The sequence below is a fragment of the Oryctolagus cuniculus genome, chromosome 13, assembly GCF_051225735.1.
Source record: "Oryctolagus cuniculus isolate XC-2025 breed Fujian yellow rabbit chromosome 13, ASM5122573v1, whole genome shotgun sequence".
In the NCBI taxonomy this organism is placed as follows: Eukaryota; Metazoa; Chordata; class Mammalia; order Lagomorpha; family Leporidae; genus Oryctolagus; species Oryctolagus cuniculus.
Window position 1 is genome coordinate 72,127,571 of NC_142879.1, and position 17,430 is coordinate 72,145,000.

General features: G+C 48.6%; 1 protein-coding gene and 1 long non-coding RNA gene across 49 annotated transcripts in view; one reads left to right on the forward strand and one right to left on the reverse strand.

The window, feature by feature from the left end:
• The first annotated feature begins 1,172 nt into the window (after window positions 1–1,172).
• LOC149122665 (uncharacterized) overlaps window positions 1,173–17,430 on the forward strand; it is a 52,933-nt gene continuing 36,675 nt past the window's right edge. Inside the window, exon 1 of the long non-coding RNA XR_016219137.1 lies at window positions 1,173–1,587. This is a non-coding gene — a long non-coding RNA (uncharacterized LOC149122665). The remainder of the gene's footprint in view (window positions 1,588–17,430) is intronic.
• The window catches only part of CELF2 (CUGBP Elav-like family member 2), a 939,267-nt gene continuing 937,331 nt past the window's right edge, over window positions 15,495–17,430 (reverse strand). For all 48 annotated transcript variants that reach the window (XM_051820872.3, XM_051820873.3, XM_070055754.2 and 45 more), the window contains one exon: window positions 15,495–17,430. This exon is cut by the window's right edge. The gene's annotated coding sequence lies outside the window, so the exon portion shown is untranslated.

Consider the following 17,430-nt stretch of genomic DNA (forward strand, 5'->3'; position numbering starts at 1 on the left):
CAGGTAGGAGCATGAGGTCACTCAGGGGCGTGGTCTTCCAGTTCACAAATCTGATCAATTTTAACCTGTATGCCTGCCTACTTCAGTGCCACAGACAATGGCTTTACGCACTATGCCACAGCGCTGGCCCCTAAACAAGTTTTAATATAAGTATGTCCCAAATATCACACAGGATGCACTTATACTACAAGTTATTTGTACAGGGGCCAGCGCTGTGGTGCAGCGGGTTAAAGCCCTAGCTTGCAGCGCTGGCATCCCATATTGGTACTGGTTTGAGTCTGGCTACTCCTCTTCCCATCCAGCTCTCTGCTATGGCTTGGGAAAGCAGTAGAAGATGGTCCAAGTGCTTGGGCCCCTGCACCTGTGGGGGATACCCAGAAGAAGCTCCTGGTTTCGGATCAGCCCAGCTCCAGCCATTGCGGTTATTTGGGGAGTGACCCAGGGGATGGAAGACCTTTCTCTCTGTCTCTTCCTCTCTCTTTAATTCTACCTCTCAAATAAATAAATAAATCTTTAAAGGAAACCACTTGATTTTCTGAAATTTAAATGTATCCGGGGGTGTGTTTTAGTTTAAGAACTGTGGTTCCGGCCAGTGCCTTGGCTCACTAGGCTAATCCTCAGCCTGCGGCGCCAGCACCCCGGGTTCTAGTCCCGGTCGGGGCACTGGATTCTGTCCTGGTTGTTCCTCTTCCAGTCCAGCTCTCTGCTGTGGCCCGGGAAGGCAGTGGAGGATGGCCCAAGTTCTTGGGCCCTGCACCCCGTGGGAGACCAGGAGAAATACCTGGCTCCTAGCTTCGGATCAGTGCGGTGCACCGGCCACAGCGGCCATTGCGGGGTGAACCAACGGTAAAGGAAGACCTTTCTCTCTGTCTCTCTCTCTCACTGTCTAACTCTGCCTGTCAAAAACAAACAAACAAACAAACAAACAAAAAACCCAAAAAACAAAAAACTGTGGTTCCCTACAAATGGAAATAATAAAATACTTGCTGGATCAGTTTGATTTTCTCGTCTGGGACAGGAAAATCGCTAGACAGGAAAATCGCTAGGCTTGGATGGCAGCAGAGGGCTGGGAAACCAGGGAGGAAGGGGCAATGGCGAATTGGGGCCGCTTCCTGCCTCTCTAGGTATTGTCCGAGACCAGGTGTAGATGGGAGGCAATAAGCCAAGGGCCAGCAGCCACAAGGCCACGCCCCCTCATCAGCCTCGCCCACTCCCCATCCTGCCCTGGTCCAGAGTGCTGTGCGCCACCGGATGTTCCCAGAGTCCTCTTAGCCCCTCAGGTGGGCAGGCCGGAAGGAGATGCTAACTGTCCTTGAAGGGCTGTCTGGGGAGCGCTGGGGCCAACTCCACCTCCACTGCCGCCGAGGTCAGAGGTCAAAAGGGCGGCTCAGCTGAGAAGCGGCAGCAGGACTCAGGGGAGGGGGCGCCAGGCGCTCGGGAGCCTCCCCGCAGAGTGCCGGCTGAGCTCGTCCTGGCTGGCCGGGCCAGGCCTGCGGAAAGGGGAGAAACAGCCTGATCTCGGCAATTGACGGGGAACGCCTGAAGCTGACCAGCGCGGGCTGACAAGGGGAGCTCGCACGGGAAACGGTGAGTGGAGACGTCCTTTCGGTTCTTGGTGAGGCGGTTGTTCCTGCCTCGTGGAGTGGAGGCCCTTACGCCCTCCGTGCCGGTGCTGGAGGCCCGCGCTTGACCTTGCGCTCGTGGCTCCACCTTGGGTCGTCCCCGGGGTTAGGTGAGATGATGTAGACAGCCCATGGGGTGCAGGGGCTGGCGCCTAGCCCAGGCAGCGTGTGTCACTTTCATAGAGCAGAAGCTGTTTGAGGGCAGCTCCACTGCCACGTCCGGCCGCACGCCGCTCGGATTCCGCCTATTCTGTCCATTACAACAGCTTCACAGAGGCTGTTCCGGTTCCCAGGTGCATCTGGTGTTGTTAACTTTGACCAGGATCGTTGCCTTTTAGTCTTACCGTGGAACGAAAGGCTTCAGTTTGTAAGCGGAGCTTGCGAGGCGTTTTTGGGGACAGAGGGCGCTTCCTGGTTGTGTTGGATCGTAGCAGGTGGCAGGTGCGGGCTCAGGACAGCGTGGGGACAAGGGGGTGCTCGGGTCACTGTGTCTGCAGTCAGGAAACGCAGCAAGGAAGAGAAGCTTGATGCAAGAAGGGAGAGCCAGGACTGGTGTGCATTTGGTATAGTTTTCAGCTTCCACACAGGGAAGGCAGCCGGTTAGATGAACGGATCCTATCCAGAGAGTCCATTAATGGCGGTGGGGATAAAAAGAATCGGCATTCAAGGTGGGAGATTGACTTGTGGTGGTTTTGATAGAGCAATTTTGATACAAACATCGAAAGAAAAAATAAGTACTTCTCTTTTTTTGACCAAGTAATGTACCTGATGTTTAAGCTATCCATGAACTTCATATTTTTATAGTTTTAAATTTTATTTTTTAAAGATATATTCATTTGTTTGAAAGAATGAAAGAGAAAGACATACACATAGAAATCTTCAACCTGCTGGCCTGCTTCCCAAATGGCCGCATCAGCTGAAACTGGGCCAGTCCAAAGCCAGGAGCCGGGAACTTCCTCTAGGTCTTCTTTGTGGGTGCTAGGGCCCAAAGACCTGGGCCATCCTTGGCTGCCTTCCCAGGCACATCAGCAGGGCGCTGGATCAGAAGCTGGGATTTGAACCAGCACTCAAATGGGATGCTGGTGCCACAGGCAGGGGCTTTACCTGCTATGCCACAGTGCCAGCCCTGTAAATTTTTTCTTTATTTTATTTATTTATTTATTTATTTATTTTTGACAGGCAGAGTGGACAGTGAGAGAGAGAGACAGAGAGAAAGGTCTTCTTTGCCGTTGGTTCACCCTCCAATGGCCGCCGCGGCTGGCGCGCTGCGGCCGGCGCACCGCGCTGATCCAATGGCAGGAGCCAGGAGCCAGGTGCTTTTCCTGGTCTCCCATGGGGTGCAGGGCCCAAGCACCTGGGCCATCCTCCACTGCACTCCCTGGCCACAGCAGAGAGCTGGCCTGGAAGAGGGGCAACCGGGACAGAATCCGGCGCCCCAACCGGGACTAGAACCCGGTGTGCCGGTGCCGCTAGGCGGAGGATTAGCCTAGTGAGCTGCGGCGCCGGCCGTAAATTTTATTTTTAAAAATTTTTGGGGCTGATGCTGTGGCATAATAGGTTTAGCCTCCGCCTGCAGTGCTGGCATTCCATGTGAGTGCTGGTCTAGTCGCAGCTGCTCCTCTTCCAAGCTTTCTGCTTGTGGCCTGGGAAAGCAGCAGAAGATGGCCTAGGTGCTTGGGCCCCTGCACCCATGTGGGAGACCTGGAAGAAGCTCCTGGCTTCAGATTGGCCCAGCTTCACAATTGTGGCCATTTGGGGAGTGAACCAGCAGGTGGAAAGACCTCTTTCTCTGTCTGTTACTCTACCTCTCAAATACATAAATATTTAAAAACTGTTTTGATTAAAATGTAATACTTGCACATTTTTATCAGGTACAGTGCAATATCTCAACACATATACAAAAGAACTGATTAGATTGGGCAACCAGCCTTTCCTTTTCCTTATGTGTGGAGCCTATTAGCGCCTTTCTTCCAATTCTTCTTCTTCTTCTTTTTTTTTGATAGTGAGAGAGAGACAGAGAGAAAGGTCTTCCTTCCGTTGTGTAACGCATTGCCAGTGAGCTGTAATTGCTGCCTTGCCCTGTGAAACACTAGAACTTGCTACTTGTATCTGAGTGTGTTTCCATGCCTTTTATGCATCCCTCTCCCCCCAGCCCTGCCACCTTGCCCTCTTCCAGCCTCTAGTAATCACTAGTCCAAGTTTAGATACTTTGTCTAACTTCTGCATCTGAGAGAGAACATGCAGTATTTGTCTTGCTGTGTGGTCTCCAGCTTCCTTTGTTTTGCTGCAGCATTATGGCTGGATGATACTGCACTGTGCATACATGCCACCTTTTCTTAGCCATTCATCTCTTGAGGGACACCTGGGTTGATTCCATATCCTGGCTGTTGTGAGTAGTGCTGCAGTGAACATGGGAGTGCAGGTGTCTCCATGCTACGCTGATTTCACTTCCCTCCAACATAAACTCTACCGTGGCATAGCTGGGTCTAGGAGTAGATCTGTTTTGAATGCTTTGCTGAAGCTCCACTACTATTCTGCATGATGGTTATACTACTTTGCATTCCCGTTAATAGTGTGTAAGGATTCCCTTTTCTCCCCCATCCTCGCCAGTATTTGTTCTCTGCCTTTTGGATAATAGGCGTTCTGACAAGGGTGAGGTGAAACCTCATTGTTGTTTTGATTTGCATTTCCCTGATGGCTGGTGATATTGAGCAGTTTTTCATGTATTTGTTGGCCACATATTCTTTTGCGAAATGTCTGTTCAGATCCATTGCCCATTTCTTAATTAGTTTTTTTTTGTGGTTGTTGAGTTTTTTTAAAAGATGTATTTATTTATTTATTTGAAAGGCAGAGTTATGGGGGGAGGGAGGGAGAGAGAGGGAGAGAGAGGGAGAGAGAGAGGGAGAGAGAGAGGGAGAGAGGGAGAGAGAGAGGGAGAGAGAGAGGGAGAGAGAGAGGGAGAGAGAGAGGGAGAGAGAGAGGGAGAGAAAGAAAGATATCTTCCATCCATTGGTTCACTTCCCAAATGGCCACAATGTCTAGAGCCGGGCCAGGAGCCAGGGACCTCTTCCGGGTCTCCCTCTTCTGGATGCCAGGGTCCCAGGTGCTTAGGCCATCTTCTCCTTTCCCAGGCACAGGCAAGGAGGTGGATCAGAAGTGGAGCAGCCAGGACTTGAAACGATGCCGATATGGGATGCTGGAATCGCAGGTGACAGTTTAGCCTGCTATGCCACAATGCCGGCTTGAAGTTCTTATATATTCTGGATGTTAATCCTTTGTTAGATGAATAATTTGCCAATATATGCTCCCATTTTGTCAGGTGCCTCTTTCTGTTTGCTTTGTGTGAGCTTCTTAGTTTGAAATAATCCCATTTGTTTAGTTGTACTTTTGTTCTCTGCGCTTTTGGGGTCTTATCCTAAAAGAATTGCTGTCCAAACCAAGGTCTGGAAATGTTTCCTTTATGTTTTTTCCAAGTAGTTTCATAGTTTCAGGTCTTTGATCCAATTTGAGTTGGTTTTTCTGTAGGATGAGATGTACATGTAAATGAAAATCCGTTTGTGGACATCCAGTTTTCCCAGCACCGTTTCCTGAAGAGCCCACCCTTTCTCCAGTGTATGTTTTTGGTATCTGTGTCGAGAATCAGTTGTATGGGTTTATTGTTGGGATCTCTCTCTGTTCTACTGGTCTGTGTGTCTGATTTTAGTTTAGTTTGTATGCTGTTTTAGTTATAGTAGCTCTGAAGTGTGCCTTTCAGTTTTTTTTTTTTTTTTTTTCATTAATTTTGTTTGAAAGGCAGAGAGACAGCAAGAGAGGCAGACATGGGAAAATAGAGAGGTAGACTGATTTCCCATCCGCTGGTTCATTCCCCAAATGCCTGCAACAGCTGGGGTTGGGCCAGGCTGAAGCCAGAAACCAGAAACTCAGTTCCCATGTGAGTGGCAGGGACCCAACCATGTAATCCATCACATGATGTCTCCTGGTGTGTGCATTAGCAGGAAGATAGCATAGAGGCTAGAGCTGGACCTGTCTACTCTGATACGGGACATGGGCATCTCCAGGGGCAGCCTGCTCAATCACTGTGCCAAACGCGCACCCCATCATTTGTATGTCTTGAAATCAGTTATTGTAATGCCTCCGGCTTTGTTCTTTTTATTCAGCATGGCTTTGGTTATTCAGGGTCTTTTGTGCTTCCATATAAATTTTAGGTTTTTTTTTTTTTTCTGGTTCTTTGAAGACTGTCATTGGCATTTCATGGGAAATGAGTTGCATATGTAAATCACTTCTGGTAGCATGGGCATCTTAATTTTCTATCAATCCATGAATATGGGAGGTCTTTCCATCTTCTTATATCTTCAATTTCATAAATGTTTCATAATTTTCATTTCATTTCACATTTAATTTATTAAATTATTAATTATTAATTATTATTTAAATTTATTCCAAGAGTTAGGTTTTTCTTTTTTGGTAGCAGTTATAAATGGGATTGCTCTTATAATTTCTTTCTTGGCAAGTTCATTATTAAAATGCTACTGATTTTTGTGTGTTGGTTTTGTGTCCTGCAGCTTTACTGGATTCATCTATCAATTCTAATAGTCTTTTGGTGGAGTCTAGGCTTTTCTGTCTGTAGAATCAAGTAAAACTATCAACTTAAAAATTAGCCTGCTATTGATTTATTGAATTTGAGTCCCGCCCATGGTTGCCTTGGCAGGGCTGCACCAAATGATTTCAAGGCCCTTCTATGGCCCTTGGGCCAGATGTTCCCCACCCCTGGTAGGTGGTACCTAGGGCAGCGTTGGCGTCGTAGGGGTGCCAGCCCTCAATCCCGAGTGCCTGGGGTCTCGAGAGCACTTGCCTAGAGTCTCAGAGGGCTCGCTTAGGTGCCCGTGGTGGCAGGGGCAGGACCAGGCTTGTGATAGTGCTGGCCTGAAGTCTAATGGGGGCTTGCAGATCTCCATGGCAGCAGCCAGTCCCAGGCTTCTGTGCCATGGCTTGGCCCACACCTGCCTTTGCCTGAGCAGACAGTTAACGCTGGGTTGTCTTGCCTGGGGTTGCAGGAGGAATGGAGTGAGCAGCCCTATGACCAGGGCTGCCATGCCAGGTCACACCTACAGCCTGCTGTCTGCCGAGACCAGTACAGCATGGGCATGGGGCCGAGGCCTGAGCTGCTGTGTGCTTTGTGCTGCTGAGGTGGTCTTGCAGCCAGCCACAGGGCATTGTGGCTGGGATGTAAGGCCCATGATCCAGGGCTGCTGCGTCCGCAGGCTGGTCTGTGGGCACTGCCTGGACAGGGACTGTTCGGAGCTGCCCAGTGGTGGATTTTTCCCAGCTGAGTTCCAGGACGCAGAGTGGTGTTCATCTTGGTGCCCTGTTCTCCAGCGGCGGCATTTTGCTCTGCTGACTGCTGGCGTCGAGGTGGTGGAGGTGGCTTCTTGGCTGAAGCTCAGGGACAGGGTTAGGCTGAGGATGGGGTGAGGGACAGAAGGCGTCAGGAACAGGGTGAGGGTCTAGAGCATAACTGCTGGTGCAAGAGGATGAAAGCATGCCGATCTGTGCATTTCGCTGGGTTCCCCTGTCAAGTAGCCATGTAGAACAGAGAATTGCCTGGGTGCACGTGGAATTTGGTAATCCTCTGACCAGGATGGAAGAGGGAGAAGGGCTTCCAACTGTAACCACTGGATAGAAGTTGCAGGCTCTGTCATCAAGCAAGAAGAGGAAAGAAGGCTTGCTAGGACGACACGGGCCCCCGAAGGGACCTGGCCTCATGATGTGTGGCCATCCCAACTGCCCAGCATCTTTGCTGAGCTCCCTTCCAGGAGGGGAGGGATAAAATGCCATAGCCTACATCTTGTGGGTGTCTCTGTCATTCAGTTCGGGCCCTTTCTTTTCCTCTCAACACGCCTGCATGGTGAGCCCAGCCATTCCTGTAACTCTGTCTAACCCGCCATTTCCTCATGTCCCCTCTCGCCCTGGCCCAAGATCAAAACCAGGGTGGATTGGAGCCTGACACGAGCTCCTGTCCTAACCCCGCTTCCCAAGATGTGCTTCTGTTCGGGCCTTCACGCCTCACTTTTTGTTTCAATATGTAAGCTTTCTCTGAATGTCACACTCAGTGTTGTGCTATGTGTGAAATATATCCAAACCCATTCTCCTCTTGTTTCCTGTGATTGATCCTTTCTTCTTTCCAAGCTGTTTTAATTTCCTCAAAACACATCTCCTTGTTCCTAGTCCTCCTCTTGTGTTCAGTTCCCACACTGATCCTCCCCTGGTTTTTAAAGTTGATTTATTTATAGGAGAGGCAGCGCTCTCCACCCACCAGTTCAATCCCTAGATGCCTGCAGTGGCTGGGCCTAGGCTGGGGCTGAAGGCAGGAGCTGAGGTTGCAGTCCAGGTCTCATGGTGGTGCAGGAACCCAGTTACTTGAGCCATCACTGCTGCCTCTCATGGTCAGCATTAGCAGGAAGCTGGAGCCGGCAGCTGAGCCCATTGACTCCAGCGTGGGACCTGGGTGTTTTATTTAGCTGGTTGGTTGGTTTTTACGTTTTATTACGTTTTTACATTATTACGGTTTATTTGCCTGGTCGGTTGTTTGTTTGTTTGTTTGTTTGTTTGTTTTTGACAGGCAGGAGTGGACAGTGAGAGAGAGAGACAGAGAGAAAGGTCTTCCTTTGCCGTTGGTTCACCCTCCAATGGCCGCCGCGGCCGGCGTACTGCAACCAGCGCACCGCACCGATCCGATGGCAGGAGCCAGGTACTTATCCTGGTCTCCCATGGGGTGCAGGGCCCAGGGACCTGGGGCATCCTCCACTGCACTCTCGGGCCACAGCAGAGAGCTGGCCTGGAAGAGGGGCAACCGGGACAGAATCTGGCGCCCCGACCGGGACTAGAACCCGGTGTGCTGGCGCCGCAAGGCGGAGGATTAGCCGGCCCGGTCAGTTGGTTTTTACGTTAGCTCTCCCTAACTCCTGTAGACTGAAAGCCCAAGGTCCCAGATTGGGAATCCAGAGCTCAGAACCATCCAGTGTCGGCCTCTCTTCCAGTATATCCACCCATGTTCCAGCTCTAGTCAAGTCAGCCGAGTTGCTGTTCCCCACCAGGCGGGATAGCTCCTCTGTCTTTGCTGCCTTCATTGTCTGCTCCCCTGCTTGGAGAAACCCTGCTTGCATTTTAGGATGTATGTCAGTTTGGCCGTGAGTCTTTCCTGACAGCTCCCTCACCAGTGCAATTATTATTTCCTACCTTCTCTGGGCTCTGAAGTCCTCACTTGCTCCTTGTTCATGACTTAATAAATTGTGTCATCATTTAAATAGCCCTCTGTCCACCTCGTCCATATTCTTGTAGAGAGATGGGATCCCTGGAATGCTGGAAGGATTGTAATTCTCTAGCAGTGTTTCTGAAAATGCGTCTGACATGCTGGTTCTACTGGATATTGATAAATACTTATCCAGTGCTTGCTCTGTTATAAATACTGTTACAAATATGTTGCATTTAGGCAGGTATTGCGGTAGCCATTTTAGAGGTGAAGAAACTGGGTCACTTGGTCCAGGTCATGATCTTGCAGGCTAGTGTCTATGAAATACGGTTAGTGGTTCCAAATTCCTACCATACTCCTAAGTTCATAAGGTGTACATGTTGCAAACCGGAAAGTTGTGTTTACCTAGGAGTATGATATGTGTCACATTCTTTGATGATAGTCACCAGTGTTTCCTTTTGAGTTGGATGTAGCCAACTCGAGGGGGCGGCTGCTCTCCCCTTTTTGGCAGTAGGTCTCTTCCCCTCTGCTGGCTGCTCTGAGTTAGTGTTACATGCCAAGGAAAGCAGGCAGGTGATCACCAGCATTTAGTTGCTGTTGGGCAGAAGTTGACACTGGGAGTGGGGTATAGCCAGCATTGTAGGAGACACTGAATGGGCCCCCTCGGGTTGGACACAGTCACAGCGGACGGGGAAGCTGGGCAGAGCTGGGAACTGGGAGCAGAGGAAGCCGGTGGGAGCAGGGCTCTGCAGGGCCACCTCAGTGGGGCGTTCCTCCCATGACACAGCCGCTACCTGCATCTCCCAGCACTTGTTTCAGTTCCTGGTTTGTGAAGAGGTACAGTTATTGCAATTGTCACGTTATGTCGACTGTATGAATGTATCATCATTGGCCAGCACATCTGGCCACGTTGACCAGCTGTGTGCTTGCTGTGTAGGAGACTTCAGGGACTGCTCCTCTGCCCTGGGTACCCGTCCCACTCCACTCCTCTGCGCAGACTTTCCTAGCAGGGGAAAATGGAGTCTGAGCCACAGTGAGCTCGGCCAGAGGCTGCATGGCGTGCAGACACAGGGCATCTGTGGGTCTGCAGCACAGAGCCCGTCGTGGGCGGGCAGAGAGCGTTTTGCCCAGATGAATGGTAAGTGGGTTATATTCCATCTCCGGGGTTGCTGCTGGCAGGGACCCAGTGCTAGGATTCAGGCCCATTTCCAGGATGCCTAGAGCTGAATGGCTTCCCAGCAGCAGCATGGGCCTTTGCCTTTCCAAGGTGGTTTTAACGGCTTGGTTGTATTCTGCTTGTGGGCCAGTCTGGGGCCCATTCTTCTATAGGCACTCAGCTCAGCTGCACCTAGGGGATGAGGGGAAAGGAGAGTCGACCTGCTTTTGAGGAAGGCTTTAGCAGCAGGCACCTGTATTCCTGGTTTTCTGTGGGTTTCTACTCAGTGACTGTGGCTCTTCTGGTCTCTTAGATATTAGCTTTACTGAGGGCTAGTCCCTAGGTATACAGTATTGGAGAGGAAGCTACAAGCTGTAGCTGTATAGAAATGACGGTGCAGGATAGCTTGATCTCACGGTAGCAGTGCCCATGTATTCCCAACCCAGTAGCTGCCAAGCTCCGTGCATCTCTAGGGGCTCAGGAACAGAAATGTCCATCCTATTCCCACCTGTCATTCCCCCTGTGGTTCCTGCTGTTTGCCAAGAGGGCTTCAGTTTGTCATTTTCAGCCCATCCCACAAGCGGACCCCTCTCCACAAGTATTTCCTGAGCTGTTGTCCCCTGGATAAGGAGTGCCTTTCTCCAGCCCCAGAAAGGTCCCCTATCCCATCCATGCAGCCAGCCAACCAGCCATCCATCCATCCATCCATCCGGCCATCCATCGTCCATCCATCCGGCCATCCGGCCATCCACCCAACATTTTAAACACTGGGAATGCACTGATGAATGAGGTATAGTGACTCCCGCAGACAGGCCCTCGGCCAGCTTGGGAGACACACACAGGCCACATGGAAGGAATAGATGGAATGTACTGTGGACGAAGAACCATGACGAGATAGCAGCAGCAGAGAGGTGAGGCAAGGGAGAATCACCCAAAGACAGTAAATGTTTGAGCCAGGGCACAGGTTATGGTGAGCCTCCCTCAGAGTTACCCTCTGCTAAAGCAGTAGCTTTTTCCTCTTTGTGCTTTTACTAGCAAAATCATCTTTCTCAATAAAGTTCTGCATGGATCACAAGTAAATAAAACATGCAAACAGCACAGAGCCTTTTCAATTGGGCATAGGATGAGCCAGGGGGTGGTTGATGTAGAGAGCCCTCTGCTTGGCTGCACCCATGCCTCGGGTCCTGACCTCCGCTCTTCCTGAGCTGGTTACCGTGGAGGACATCCGGTCGCCTTGAAGGGCCTAGAACCTTAAGGTTTGTTACAGGCAAATCTACCCGAGGCGGGTGATTCTGTCATTCCTACCCTGTGCCCAAACTGAACACAGCCAGGCTTTCCTTTTGGGGAAGAGATGCCTAAATAATTGTCAGAGTTTAAGGGGTAGGAAAGGGTGGCTCACAGTGGACTCAGCTTGCTTTTCCGAGGACAGAGGGAGCTGCTGTTCTTCCTAGGTCAGGGTGGAATGGGGGGTGCTCACTGGGAACGGGGCAGGTGGGGGGTGCCTGCAGCAGACAGGCTCTCGTCAGGGAGAAAAGCCTGCTCTGGGACTTGGGAGTGCAGAGAGCTCTGCTGACAGAGGTGTGATTTGTGGTCAGGCCTGGTCTAGTTACCTAGGGAGCCCCAAGGGAGTGCTGGGCAGACACCCCCGAGGAGGTAGCAGAGCAGCCAGCAGAGGGGAGCGTAGCTGAGCGTGTCAGCGAGTCCTACTTCTGCCTGCTCCTGGCCTGAGCACTTTCAGTCCACCCTTGTGGATGTATTGGCTTATTAATCCTCATAATCTTACGCATGAGCTAGGATTTTTACCTGATTTTGCTAATGAGGAAAGTAAGGCACAGAGGGGTCATACCAGTCAACTAGTGGTGGAACTAGCATCCAGACATGCAGCCTGGCAGGCTCCCAAGGGCTTTCGATACCACCATTGTCTTCTGTGCTGCTTTAACTGTAATTGACCAATTGCAGAAGAACTCTGTGTGTGTGTGTGTGTGTGTGTGTGTGTGTGTGTGTGTGTGTGTGTTCTAGTTTTTCTTTTTAAAAACATCCTGATGCATGGACATGGAAGTCGGTGCCAGGCTGCTTTGACCAGCAGGGAGGTTAGATGAAATGCAGCGGTCCCGGCCGACAGTCCTCTGACTTAAGGCTGCTTCATCACTCTGGGCTGGTTCCCAGCTCGTGAGGCGTGGGGACTCTGAATCAGGACTGCAGACCCAGAGGGCATCCTTCCTCCCGCGACAGGCCTTGGACATGCCCTGTTTTAAAAAGGGATGTGCTTTCTAGCTGTGTGGCTGACCGGCAAGGCTGAAACAGGGACAGCTCCGTGTGCAGTCAGTTCTGCAGACCCTGAGCCCAGTGCCTGTGGACCAGTAGTTTGCAGTGTTCCCTCTTCCCACTCCGGCAAGCTCCGCCCATCCGGAGCCTTTGGCTTGGGCTACCTTTGTGTTCCTTGGCCATTTCTCCGGTCCTTCACCTACCCCAGAAGTTTTTGTGTTTTCTGGAGACACGTTTATAAATGAGGAGGAGGCAGAGGATGGAGGGCGAGTTTGGGATTCTCTGTGGATTTTCACTATCAGTGCTCTCTGTGTCCGTCATCAGGGAAGACTAAGATCCATTTTATAAAGGCTTCGGATGCCTGTGCCATTTTCTAAGTAGAAGTTTTAGGAGTCTTTTTTTTCCCCCCAGATGGAATTACAGTGAGCGAGAAAAATCCAACATAAAGCCCCAACAGAAAATGCTATTCTGTTCAAACTTGACAGCCTATAGGAAAAATTTCAAAAATATTCCTTCAAAGAGTCAAGCAGTAGGCCTCCATTTAAGCCTTGCAACTGTTAGAGTCTGTCTCTCTCACATGTATCACTTTGAAATTTTACTCTTCTCATCCTGAATGATCAAATACTTTCCCTTGCTGTCTCATTTTGCTGCCCTGAATAGAACTGTCATTGTTCTCCAGCAGGGTATAGTTTTAGTGTCACATCATCCTGGCAAAGCATTGACACAAACCAGCATTATTCTTGGGTCAGCCTCTCTGTCCCCTTTCTTTAGGGCCTAAAGAGAGCACGTTCAGAAAGGCAGGTGGGGTTTCTAGGTCAGGGCAGGCTCTGGCGCACCTCGTGGTCTCTGTTCTGCTGCCCTCGGTGCCTGGGTCCAGATTTTGGCCGCGGTCACCAGGTAAGGGAATGGGTGTCCAGGGTCCTCTCGCTAAAGTGTGTTCAGAAGAACTTCCCCCCACTCCGTTTTGTTTCCAAAGTCAATTTATTGAATTTTAAGTCATAAAGCCAGTGATCGAAGTTTAATGAAAAATATCCTGTATCACTCAAGACTTAAAAGAACAAAAATACCCCTTAGAAACACTGCTTGGAAAAATAATCACATTAACTTTGCACACAACAGAGTCCTTTCTTTAGCTTTATTTAAGAAATTGATTACTATATAGTTCAATATATATAAGACACATCCAGTATTGTGTTCCTGATAGCAAGTGCATAGATTTTGTTAAGATATCATTTTTCACTCGATAAAAACGTTTCATGGTCACATGAAGAGAATATTCCCAGTGATTTTGCCCAAGCATGAGAGGAGAAAACAGAACACAGCAAAAATAGTGAACTACAACAGAGATGAAGAACAAAAACAGCAAATTAGCAGAACAGTCGATTCCTGATAAGTGAATAAGCTGATTGTTTGGTCACAACATTTTATTCACTTATCAGGAATGATTCACAGTACATTTTTGTTCACTGTGTTTCCTAGCCTGCTAGCTAAGAGTCCAAGCCCACAGACTGAGCGCAACCGCTGTGGGCCGGGCAGACCTGTGGCTTCCATCAGCAAGGTCAATGATGACGGTTCTTACTTCCCAAGGTGGTTCATGCATGGCAAACATACACCTTGCTCACACTGCAATGTGGTTTTACAAGATCAAAATTATAAGTATGAATTTAAGCAGGGACAAAGTGCCTAAAGGAACTACTATGTTTGTACCCTTCTTTGGAGAACTGGCTGTGCCTTTCCCTTCCTTTCCTTAGCGTTAGTATTTTGCTAAATAATGGGTACATGTACCTGTATATTTAAAAAATAAACACTTGCATCTTGGAAAGAATTGAATCACCCTCCCCCACCCACCCTCCCATCCACTCCCCACGAAAGGAAGAAAATAAAAAATGAATCACACCCTCAGCCATCTTTCCCCACTGATGTAAGCAGTGGGTTTTCAGAGGCAGACTGATGAAGGCTGATGAGATTTAAAGCAGAAGCGTCAGCAGGAAGTCAGCTCCCATCTGTGCGGTTTGGAGCTGCTGGAGGTCATTACCACGGAGGTGTTCGGCCTATGGGAGTAACAGCCTCCTTTCCTCCTCCTCCCCAGGCCCCATCGATCATTGAGCCAACTAGGAAGTACAATCAGGGCCAGAGGGGCTGCTGAAACCAGAGTCAGGAGCCTGAGCACCTGCAGGGAGAATGGCACTGGCACCCAGAGGAAGGCTGCCAGGTACCGGGCGGCCTGAGTCAAACAGAGCTTGTGCGTTTGAAAAGCTGGAAGGAGAGAGAAGACACGGGGAGCCAACACTGATGGAATCTTTTAAGAGCACTTTAAGAGCAATCAGATTCCTGAGCGTAGGAGATGGGCAGGGGAAAAGAGGGCCCGAAAGGAAGAGCTGAGTTTTTTGGACTTTTTGAGACGTGGATCATTGACTGTGTTTATCCAGGAGGGAGGGTGTGGATGCGTATGGCACTCTCAGTTTTCACGTGGAAATGGACAACAAACTGAGGACGTGAGCTTGAGAACCTTTACTTCTCCCCCCAGACTGGGTCCAGTTTGTATTTGAGCACTCGGGAATACTTCTTTTCCTCTTCTGTGAGTTTTAAGGATTCGGGTTGCTCCTGGATTCAGCTAGCCCCAAGAAACAGGTTACTTTTCTGTACCAATGTACTGATGGATGGCCACACACAGATTGACACCGCACCCTTTGCACATCTTTCCCTTGAGTGCTCACCCCTTTGAAAACGGCCAGTTTGTAATGCTATGCTTACGGCCTTGGGTAGGGAGGAAAGCCCAGGACTTCTGCTCCCCAAGGATGTGCAGTAGCAGTTTCTGACTTTAAGAACTGCAGATAGCTTCTATATACACACACTCAGGAGGGAGGGGGAGGAGAGGGAAAGTTCAGGAGAGAAGAGAAGGTGGCACTAACCTGTGTAGCCAAAAGACCATAACAGCTCTGTAGGCAGTTCTTTATGTGAGCCATAGAAAAAGTGTAGTAATCTTGGAAGCAGTGGTTAGAGTGGGCTATTGTACACAAATCAAAGGTGGCTGGTGTGCAGCTTCCCCTGTCCCCAAATCAGATATTCACTTAGGTGGAATCGACTGTATCTTTTTACACAACATAGAGAAAAGAACAGATACGTGAAACAGTGAAGTGTGTAGATGCATCACCAACACAGAATGACTACCAACAATACAACACGCAGAGAGAGAAACAAGTATTAGGAAAATGGTTTAATATTGGAGACAGAAGCAAAAAACTGCATCACACAATAACATACATTACAAAAATAAGTTTGACTGTTTCAACTACACGGTTATGTTCACAATGAGGACAGAAGAATCAGAAAAAACTTTGATCTAAACAGCAAAAAAGCAAACCCCTAAAGTTTAACTAATACATTTATCCACTTAAAGTGACTGAGTACTTCTAAGTCTAATTACCTTATTGTGTAACTGCACAATACAGAATAAAAAGTGAAACTTACCGCTGTATTTTAAGACAAAATTCTAATGCTAGATATAAGCAAAGGGAAAAAAGAATCAAGCCAAAGTTTTTAATTCTCGAAAGAAAAGCAACTTTCTTCCTGTCAACCAGAAATCAAACTTGAAGTCAGTCATTGTCAGGGGCCCACTAGAGGAAGCCACAAAAATTTCCATTTTTTTTAATCTCCAGTATAAAAAGTTCCACTGGTACAAAATGCATAAGTACAATCAGTTGTAGAAATAGGAAAGCCTGCGTGTTTTTTTTTTTTTTGGCTCAAATTCCATCAAACAACAAAATCCAAATGCATCATTAAAACAAACAATACTCAAATGGTCTTACAGTTTCCACTAGGTTGCATTAACTTTGGCTTTTCTCAGACAATATTTAAAAACTATTTTGTAATTCTAAACAAAATGATATTAATCTACAAACAGCAATTCTCACAGCACAAAAAAACACAAATACATTTTTTGTATGACATTATTCAAAAAGGTAATGAAACTACGGTTTTTTTTTAAAATTTTATTTCTTTTTAATTAGCACTGAAGAGAATAAAAACAGAAACAGTAAAATGATTCCAGAGTAGCACAAGCCAAAGAACTATAACCCCTATGGTGAAAGAAAGATGAACTTGTCACGCCTTTGATGACTGCCATTTTATCACAATTTTCTATTTTAGTTTAAAAATGACTATTCTATACACTTGGTTAAAAAAAAAGTTTCCCTGTGTGTGTTCTTCTGGCACAGGCCCTTTGCACCCTTGCAGCTTTCTCCTTTTGATATTAGAAGATAAAGTGACTAACAAGCTAGGACAGTTTGTCTCTGAAGAAGGCTATGTGTTTACCAATGTAGTACACACACACACAAAAAAAAAAAAAAGAAAAAGAAAAAGGTGTTCCCCCTACTTGTACTGTCTCCATCCTCTGCAGGACAGGAAATAGTCAAGGTGCCCACCTGCGCCTCCTGGCGGCAGGCTTTCCTTGCTCCTCCCTCCTCTGGGGGAGATGCCGGTGGGCGAAGAGGGCAACAGGATGGCCGTTGGCGCCGGTGACGCAATCAGAAAGCTTTGTTGACATTGATGCGGCTGATAAATGAAGGTATTCTGAATGAAATGGCCTATGGATTTCAAACTGTGTATCTCCACACCACCATATAATCCACATGAGAGAGACGGGTGGGGTGACTGTTGTTAAGCTGAGTGCTGCACGAAGTACAAAATAGCCCTCAGAGGATGAAGGAAGGCCCCAGCAGTAGTAAACGCGTGTGAGGAAAATACAAATCGCTTCAGTGTAAGTGCATGTGCTATGAGAAGGAAACTTTTTTTTTTTTAATTTTTTTTTTTTTTTTGCATCATTAGAGGCTAGTCCTTTCCATCCCAGGGCTATCGCATCCACACACACATGAAACCAAACAGGGTGCTGACTGGGAAGTGGGGGAAGGAAAGGGAGCTAGGAACAAGAAGCTTCCAGAATGGCTGTAGTCTGTGTTGGGGCTGTGGGTGTGACATCAGGGTTTGTCAAGACAGCAAGGTCTCTTGTTCGCAGAAAGTCAGTCAGCGGTATGGCACTTTCAAGAGTGGCAGCAGGAACTGGTGCTCGCTGTTTGGTCAGCGACTGATGCAGCACTGGGCCCCGCTGCTATGTCAGGCCCGTTTAAATGCATTCAGTC